The sequence below is a fragment of the Balaenoptera acutorostrata genome, chromosome 20 (assembly GCF_949987535.1).
Source record: "Balaenoptera acutorostrata chromosome 20, mBalAcu1.1, whole genome shotgun sequence".
Taxonomy (NCBI): domain Eukaryota; kingdom Metazoa; phylum Chordata; class Mammalia; order Artiodactyla; family Balaenopteridae; genus Balaenoptera; species Balaenoptera acutorostrata.
The window spans coordinates 4,013,448-4,023,735 of NC_080083.1; positions in this window are offsets into that span (position 1 = coordinate 4,013,448).

The window sequence follows — 10,288 nt, forward strand, 5'->3', positions numbered from 1 at the left end:
ATGTCATCTATTGGTTTTCTTCTGCAGGGAAGGGAGTTCAGCTGTCTTACGTCACCCCACATATACACTGACCCTCCCATTTTCTGCAGATAGAGCAACAAGGTTCGATCACACTCCTTGTTGTGTTTAGCGTTTGCATTATTAAGGCACGCAGATATCATACAGTATTTGTCTTTCTCTGTCTGGCTTATGTCACTTAGCATAACGCCCTCCAAGTCCATCCAATTTGCTGCAAATGGCAAAATTTCACTCTTTTTTTATGGCTGAGTAGTATAATACTGTATGACATCACTTATATGTGGAATCTAAAAAATACAGCAGACTAGTGAATATAACCAAAAAGAAGCAGACTCACAGATATAGAGAACAAACTAGTGGTTACCAGTGGGGAGATGGGGGAGGGGCAATATAGGGGTGGGTAAGTAGGAGGTACAAACTGTTGGGTGTAAGACAGACTACAAGGATGAATTGTGCAGCACAGGGAATATAGCCAATATTTTGTAGTAACTGTAAATGTAAAGTAACCTTTAAAATTGTATAAAAAATAAAAATTTTTAATAAAATAAAATTTTAAAATGGTTTAAAAAAAAGGCATGCAGATATTAGTCACAGCTGAGGCGTGTTGCACATTAAAGCAATTGTTCCTTTATCATACGATTTGTTTCCCCTAGAATTAATAATCATCTCATATTGTTGTTTGCTTAGTTTTCTTTAGACCTATCACTAACTGCACTAAACTTTCTCATTGAACTATGTAAACTTCATTTCATTTGGCAGATATGGCAGGTAATTCTTTATTGACCAGCTTGGTCCTGAAGGTTCAGTTTATTTTCAGTACGTAAATTTTATTTTTGTTTTGTCTTTATGAATTTGGGATCATGCCATATATACACTGTTTATAAGTGACTTTTTTACTAAGTGAAACCTCATGAACATCTTTGATGACTGAAGCATCCTGTTTAATGAATGCATAATATTCTACATCACTAACACACCCTAATCCATTAAATGAATTGACCACTGTGACATGTTTATGCAGTTTTCAATTTTTCACTTTTATATACAATCCTGAGATTCACATTCTTGAAGCTCAATTTTGGCTATTATTTCCTGAGATAAATTCTAAGAGTAGAACTGCTGGGTCCATTGACATATTGGACGTATGGTTTCTTCTAGAAATAGTGCTGAATTTGAGAAATGTTGCCAACTCTGGGCTTTATTGTCTTAAACATTTTGGTCAGTTTTAAGTGTTGTCTGTTTTAATGCTAATTATTTTCTGCATCATTTCTTTAATAGCCAGTGAGGCTGTGTGTCTTGTATGCTTACTTGATATTTTGATCTTATATTTTGTGAATTACCTGTTTATATTCATTGTTTGTTTCACTACTAGGCAATCTCATCCCTGCCACTCCTTTATGTAACCTCTCCATTTGAGTTTGGAATTGTCGCCTATCAGACTTATTCTTTGCATTCTACCTCTTCCAGGTCTTTCCTCACACTGTTTTCATGATTCATTTAACCACCCACCCACTAGTGCATCTCTCTAATGTTTATTGAGCACTATTGCAATCTTTAAGGAACTCTGAACGCAGTTGAACAAAACAATGTCCCGGCTCCTATGGAACATACCTTTTAGAAGGAAGACAGGTAGGAAACAAATAAGCAAAAACAATTAAAAATATCAGATAGTAAGTGTTAGAGAGAGGTTTAAAACTAGGTGCTATACTTGGGGACAAAAGGGGGGCTCCATTAGATGCAGCAGTTAAGGAAGATGTCCCTGAGGAGGTGACACTGAGTCTAGGACCTCAGAATGACACCAGGGAGCCAGCCATCGATAGAGCAACATTCCAGGAAGAGGAAACGGCAAGGCAAAGCTCTACCTCCTGCTGATTTGAAATATAACCATTCTTGAAGGTAAAGTCCCAGTTCTGTGAAGCTTTTTTGACCATTTTAACCCATATAAAACTCTCTTTTGATTTCATACAATCCTCATTGTCTGAACTACTGGTCTCTTAGAATTCATAATCTTACATAATCAATTTATCTTAGGTTTATCATATTTTCTTTCTCAGATAAATCTAAGAGTTTCTTAGGGTTAAGAGTCTTGCATCTAATATTTATATGTAGTGCCTACATTAGTTGGCATACCCTGATGCTCAATAGCTATGTTTACAATTAATGTATGAAGTTATAATCTTTCTTGCTTGCCATAGGACTTTGTCTAATGCAGTCATCAAAATCCTAGGAAAGAGCCATGGCATACATAGTCCTTGGTTCAAATATGCTAGAAGTAAAGCTGTTTATTGAAGAATGTGAGCTTATACAGGAAGCTAAGTCACTTACTTTCTTCTTTTTTTAATATATTTTAAAATTGAAGTATAGTTTATTTACAATGTTGTGTTAATTTCTGCTGTACAGCAAAGTGACTCAGATATATATATATATATATATATATATATATATATATACATTCTTTTTTATATTCTTTTCCATTATGGTTTATCCCCGGGTATTGAATATAGTTCCCTGTGCTACACAGTAGGACCTTGTTGTTTATCCATTCTATACGTAATAGTTTGCATCTGCTAACCCCAAACTCCCAGTCCATCCCTCCCCCATCCCCTTCCCCCTTGGTAACCACAACTCTGTTCTCTTTGTCTGTGAGTCTGTTTCTGTTTCGTAGATAAGTTCATTTGAGACACTTACTTTCTTCTTGATGAAACTTTTACAGGAGAGTCAGTCAACAAAGGAGGAAAAGCCAGGTCCAAAATACAACTTAGATAACTGGTGTTTGAAAGAGAGCAGGTTGCTACCACGTGTGTGTGTGTGTGCATGTGACGTGTGTGTGTGTATGTGTGCGTGCATGTGTGCTTGTGTGTGTGTGTGCACGGAGAGTTTATTTAGCATCCTCTATACACTCCAGCACACGCTGAGAGAAAATGGAAGAGAAATTGTTATACGAAAGAAACCTGCTTCTCATCTTCAAGGATTGTAACATCTATTGGGGAAGAATAAATACCAAATACCTAGAACTCATGAAAACCCCTAGAAACTTAAAAAAAAAAAACTTATGCAATAGTGTAATCAATCCTATACTTAAGGACTCAGAGTGCTAAGCATACAGCCAGGGGTAAGGGAACAGATTGTTTATCATAAAGGCAATGGCAGAGTAATTGCAGATAGAGATTAGTTGTGTGTGTGTGTGTGTGTGTGTGTGTGTGTGTGTGTGTTGTATGTTGAACACATAGGAACTGGAATTCTAACCAGTTTCCTCTCAATCACCTTTTTATGATCCAATCCATCTGTTATTTGTGTCTTGATGAATGATTTTCTGGTTCTCATAACTCTAGGTGTAATAACCAAGAAACCCAGAAATAGAGGTCTAGAGAAAAGGGGCACCAAACCCAAAACGTTTTCAGTGCACGGAACTGTGAAAATATGTTGAATACTCCCAACCAGAGAATGAAGATACTTCACATCACTGAGCTCTAGGAACATTTCAGAAATTTTTGGATGAGTTGACTCCTAAACTGATAAGGATTGGTAAATACCAAGCTAGGCCAATGAAAAGAGTTGATAAATGAGAGATTGGCTAGATGAAGGTGAATAAGAACATCTTTAAAAGAGATAAACAATTATGATAAGAATTGTGATGAGAATGCAGGAATTTCATGTCTGAGATGGAAGCCCAGCTCCAGAATTTAGAATGATGTGACCTTGAGGAGCTTATATAACCTCTACATGCTTTTGTTTTCTCATCTGTAAAATGGGATTCACTTAACAAATATTTTTCAGGCACTGATGATAGAATGAGCTGTTTTAGGTGCTGGAGCATGACTCTAGGCGTTGGAGAGCAGTTACCTTCCTCAGATGGCCGTTATTAAGTTAGTCCATGAATGTAAAGAGCTGAGAACACTACTATCCTCAGGAGGTGGAGAAATCAATTCTAGAACAGAAAAAGGGATGGAAAATACGGCAGACTGAAATGAACAGACTGCTGATGGAATTAAAGCAATGAGGAAAGGAAACAAGGATGCCAAAATAGAATTTTCAATGGAATGGAAAGTAAATTGATGTAAAGAGAACACTACCTGGTATATAAATGTTAAACGAAAGCCCTCGTCCAAAACTTACTTGGCTTTCCTTTCTTCAGTATTCCCTCATTTGGAATATTTACTTGTTTACTTTGAGGCTATATTCATTTCCCGAACATCGCTTAGAGTTGCGTTCACCCTCAAACACTTAATGACTCCCAGGGTCTTCAAACCAAACTATAAATTTCTAATTTGGGCATTCAAGATACTTCGTCAAATTACTTCTAACCACCTTTTCCAGCCTTATTTCTCTTCCTACCCCTACAGTTTGGGTCACAGACTACAGATAATGCCTTTGAATGAGCTGACAGTCTTTTAAACGGTGTTCGATTGTGGTATAATCTATTATCTTACCACTTCCTGCTTTATGCAGTTCTGATACCAGAGCTGTTTAAGATTATAAACCTTCCCTTTCCAAATAAGTGAACAATCTGCTCTGATGAAACTTGCTGTCCTTTTTTTTTCCCGTGAGAGGTAGCATAATGCCTTGTATACATGATGTGCTCAATAAATATTAATTCACCCCTCTTGCTCCTTAGCTGCACTCATGTTGCTTGCTCGTCTTAAAATGATCTTCACGTTTCCTCTGCTTTCCAAAATAATAAGCATTCTTCCAGGACCCACTCAGAAGTCAGTTTCTTCAAAGCCTCCCGGTCCATCTCATCACCGGCGAGATGGATCTCTTCCCCTTCAGAGTGTGACTTTATCCAGACACCTTTCAGACCGTAGTTCTCAAACGCTGCCACAGTTCATACTATTTGTGTGGGTGTCTTATGGCTGCGCATGCAGTCCTTAAAGACAATGACTGTTCTCTCAAGTTGTGTACCTTTACTACGTCCACCTAGCACCTTGCACGTAGTGAATACTCAAGAGATTAAAAGGAAATCTATGGACTCACTGGAAGGACTGGCGAAGCTGTGGGCAGAGGTGGGCCGTCGGAGGTCTGTTTAAGGCCTGAGCGGCGGGGAGAGGCCGCGTGCGGCTCCTTCAAGGCTTTTCTCCAGGCAGCCCCTGCCGTCCACCCACCCTCAGCTTGCTCAAAGAGCGGGTCTGTGTTTAGAGCGATGTGATTTAAAGGTCACATTTATGAGCAAATAGCTGTGTTTATAAACTTAGTTTGACAAATAAGGGAGGCTTTGAAATGGATACTGTTTGCTGGAACCAGAACCAAGTTCCACCAACGGCGCACGCTGACTCTGGTTGTGGAAATGTGCCGCCAACGTGGCCTTCACAGCCCTAACTCCTCACCCACTCCTTTCATGTTTTGAAACGTAATTACTTAAAAGCTCGATGGAATTTTTAGGCATTAGGAACTTTTGGGGGTTTATCTATTTTGCGTCAACCTGCCGTTGTCATGATATTCTGCTCTGAGTGGGGGGAGAAGGAGCCTTGGGACCTGGCTTGATCTCACCCTGTTCAGATCAGCCACAGTCCCAGGTGCTGGTTTACTTTCTCATCAAGAGAGTCAGACACAGAAAGACAAATATCATGGGATATCACTTACATGTGGAATCTAGAAAAAGGGTACAAATGAACTTATCTACAAAACACAAGTAAGGTCACAGATGTAGAAAACAAACTTATGGCTACCAGGGGGTGAGGTGGGGGAGGGATAAATTGGGAGATTGGGACTGACATATATACACTACTATATATAAAATGGATAAGTAATAAGGACCTACTGTATAGCCCAGGGAACTCTACTCAATACTCTGTAATGGCTTATATGGGAAAAGGATCTAAAAAAAGAGGGGATATATGTATATGTATATGTATAACTGACTGACTTTGCTGTATACCTGAAACTAACACAACATTGTAAATCAACTGTACTCCAATAAAAATTTTAAAAAGAGGGTGTCCAGAAGATTGTGGGACCAGGGCTATTGGTCCCCCTGCAGCCTCAGAGTGTCCTGTTGGAAAGGTTACACTGAGATGGGGGTGGCCTGGGTTTGTGATACAGAAGAAACTGCTCAGAGTCTAAAGCTGGAAAGAGGCACCTTCTGACATGAATTGCGCTGGCCCCCAGGTTCCAGCTGCACAGAGAGAAGACTCCAGGTAGAAAATGACCCCAGGAACAAACAGTCATCCTAGGAAGGGAGGAACCCAACCCAGAGACTGCTACAGGTCCTTCGGGTTGGTTTTAGTGAACAAGAGGTAATTACTCCTTAGTTGCCGAGACAGGGATTCAGAGAATGGAAGACGTTGGAATAAATGGCTAGAGATTATGTCCAGAGAGCTCAGGATGCCCAACCCCAACATTTTCATTTTAAGGAAGTGTGGAAGAGTTGACCATTATGGATGATTGTACTCAATTCCGTGAGGCGAGGACAGCATTTCAAACCACTTTCTAGAATGGGGGAGGGCACATGGGTGTGCCACGTGAGGGGGTCCCCTTCGGGGAGATTAGTGGTGGTCCCAGGATATATGGGGGCTGAGACTGTTATGTCCTCATTTGTTGAGAGAAATGGATAGGGGATGATGATAAATGACTATTCTTTCACAATACTCTCTTGAGGGGGCTCTACATTTTTTCCCTCACAAAACTGCCTCAAAACGCTTAAAGAGGGCTTCCCTGGTGGCGCAGTGGTTGAGAATCTGCCTGCTAATGCAGGGGACACGGGTTCGAGCCCTGGCCTGGGAAGATCCCACATGCCGCAGAGCGGCTGGGCCCGTGAGCCACAACTGCTGAGCCTGCGCGTCTGGAGCCTGTGCTCCGCAACGAGAGAGGCCCGCGCATCGCGATGAAGAGTGGCCCCCGCTTGCCACAACTGGAGAAAGCCCTCGCACAGAAACGAAGACCCAACACAGCCAAAATCAATCAATCAATCAATCAAACATACGCATCTGATTCAAGATCCTCATTAAAAAAAAAAAAAAAAAAAAAAAAAAAAAACGCTTAAAGAATTCCACTTTGGAGTGACTTCTGAGCTAGTTTATGTTTTGTATCTCATCACTCTACAATTGCACCTCATTTTTAACCAAAAAAAAAAAAAAAAAAAAAAGTTTCCTGCTCGATCAACCACCTTATTCATCAGACTTGGCTCTGAGTGATTTTTGGTTGTTTCCAAAAATGAAATTCACCCTCGAAGCTGAAAGATTTATGTTACCGAAGCTCCTGAAGAAATGTGACTTGAACTCCGAAGAACTCAAGAGGAGTTCCAGATACATTTTGGTACTGAAAAAAAAAATCCAAGTCTCATTATTTCGCAGTCCAACCACATACATTTTCATATTCTCTTCTCTTCCATTGTGTCAGAAATGAAACTCTGATCCGAATGAAGTATTCCAAGTGCATTAATCAAAGAGCTGTGCTCCATCTAGGCATCTATAACTAAATTTCTGTTTCTACAACATCTGTTGGAGAATAAAAGAAGGAAAAGTGGAAAGATATACGTAAGAAGAAAAACAGAGGTGCCTATAATGAAATCATGAAAGAGTGATACATCTCACTTCGTGCTGTTGCGTGCAGGTTGTGCTAGCCATGTGCATTGTATGTGCCGAGGGCAACATTCTGGCTTTGTTTTCTTCATGTTACTAGAGTAATGCATATTTACCCCAGAAAATTAGGAAAGAAGGAAAGCAAAAGGAAGAGAATTTAAAAATCATCTATAGTTCCATCGGTAACTAATTTTGATCTTTCATCTTTCTAGCCTTTATTCGATGGATCACATATTTTGTGGCAGATGTCTTTTTTGTTTGTTTGTTTTTTAAAAAAATAAGATACATACAGAAACATCCATAAAACATGTAAATAGAGCAAATTGTGTTATGCACTAGTCAGCTCCCTTCCCCCTTTCCCTGTAGACAACCACTACCCTGATTTTGGAAAATTGATTTTTTTAAAGTTTTTCATCATATTTGTATCATCTAAGCCAAAAGTAATTTTTCTTTTCTTCTCTATTATTATCAGTGTAGAATCGTGGATTTTTACTTATTCAAGTATATTGTTTTTCAGGCTCCAAGCATCCTAAATGTGGCCAGTGGGGGCTTTTTCAAGCAGCTCCTGTGACCTTCCCGCACAAGCCCATCAGCTTGAACCCTTCTTTTCCTCTGACACAGCAAGATTTTTCAAGCCCACCTTGTAGGCCGCCTGCCCTGACCATTTCTCTAAGGATCCCTGGTTTCTGTAGTGAACACGTGATAGTTTTTAGAAATCAAGATCTGGACGGTCTATGCGCTTTGCTTTTGGGGTGCCTGTGTTTCTAGATTCTCTCAGAGGACAGAACTGGGAAATACACACACATGACATATTATGGGCTTGTTGGGGATAAAAACACACCCCTGTGTTTCTCCTTTGTTCATGCACTCACAAAGCTTCTGATACCAGATGTGTGGGTTTTCCACACATCAGGCAATTTTTATGACACCAGCCCGGTGTCCTATAATTCACTGCAATTTTGACTCTACTTAACGTGGAATTAGCATCAGATCCCACAAGTTAAGGGCTCAGTCCCACAAGACTGCCCCCACTTTTGACACCAATTAAGTCCCAGGTTGCTACCTGTACTTCTAACCATCTGGCTATAAATGAGGGTTTCAACAACCCCCTCCTTGTATTCGATGATTTTCTAGAATGGTTCACAGAAGTCACGGAAACTTGTGTTTATTGGTTTATTATAAAGGGTTCAAATGAACAGCCAAACAGGGACAAGTGGGGAGGAGGGCGTGCAGAGCTTCCACGCCTCCTCTGGGCACACTGCCCTCCCACATCTGTGTGTTCACCAATCCCAAAGCTGGAAAAGAGGTTTCATTAAGAAGAGTAGCATTGACATATATACTCTACCAAATGTAAAATAGATAGCTAGTGGGAAGCAGCTGCATAGCACAGGGAGATCAGCTCGATGCTTTGTGTCCACCTAGAGGGGTGGGATAGGGAGGGTGGGAGGGAGACGCAAGAGGGAGGGGATATGGGGATATATGTATATGTATAGCTGATTCACTTTGTTATACAGCAGAAACTAACACACCATTGTAAAGCAATTATACTCCAATAAAGATGTTAAAAAAAAAAAAAGTCATGATTGAGTAAATCATTGGCCACTGGTGAGTAACTCAATTTCCAGCCCCTCTCCCTTGCCTGGAGGTTGGGGAGTTGGGGCTGAGAGTTGCAACCCTTTAATCACGTGGTTGGTCCCTCTGGCAACCAGCTCCCACCCTGAGGCTGGGTGGGGACCACTAAGAGTCACCTCATTAGCATAAACCCAGGTACAGCTGGAAGGAGCTCATTCTGTAAAACAAAAGATGCTCCTCTCACCCCCATCACTCAGGAAACCCCTGAAGATTTAAAATAAAAGTCTCGTGCCAGGAGCCGGGGACAAAGACTAAATATATATTTCTTATTACAATATCGCAGCTTAATAGAAGACAACAGTATTCTCCTATCTGTTCCTACACCCAATTTATTTGAGTATAATTGCTTTACAATGTTGTGTTAGTTTCTACTGTACAACAAAGTGAATCAGCTATACATATACATATATACGCTCTTTTTTGGATTTCCTTCCCAATTAGGTCACCACAGAGCACTGAGTAGAGTTCCCTGTGCTACATGGTAGGTTCTCGTTAGTTATCTATTTTATACATAGTATCAATAGTGTATATACGTCAATCCCACCCCCGCTTCCTCCTTGGTATCCATATGTTTGTTCTCTATATCTGTCTTTATTTCTGCTTTGTAAACAAGATCGTCTATACCAATTTTTTCAGATTCCACATATATGTGTTAATATATGATATTTGTTTTCTCTTTCTGACTTACTTTGCTCTGTATGACACTCAATTTATTGTGACATCACATGTCACGTCGTCTCTGGAGGACTCTACTGCGTGCATGCTCAGGAGAGAATGAGAATGATAAAAGGTGAATAATGTGTTCCTGTTATTACGAAAATAATTTTCATCTCACAGATGCCCTCCAAGGGTCTCAGGGTCCCCCAGGGCTGACCAGAGCACACGCCACTGAGAACGGTGCAGCAGAGGCATGCGCACTGAGAATTACAGGCTAAGGCTTTGAGATCTTTTGTCTTGATCTTTACGGTATTGTCCTTAGAAATGGACCCTCCAACAAACTGTTAAATATCGGCTAACTGTGTAAAAGTTTGCAAAAGTTGAATGAAATCCTAATTTACCTTAGGAACTGCAAACTCGTATATATAACGATTACCTTTCGAGTGGGACCCCAATGAGGGTCC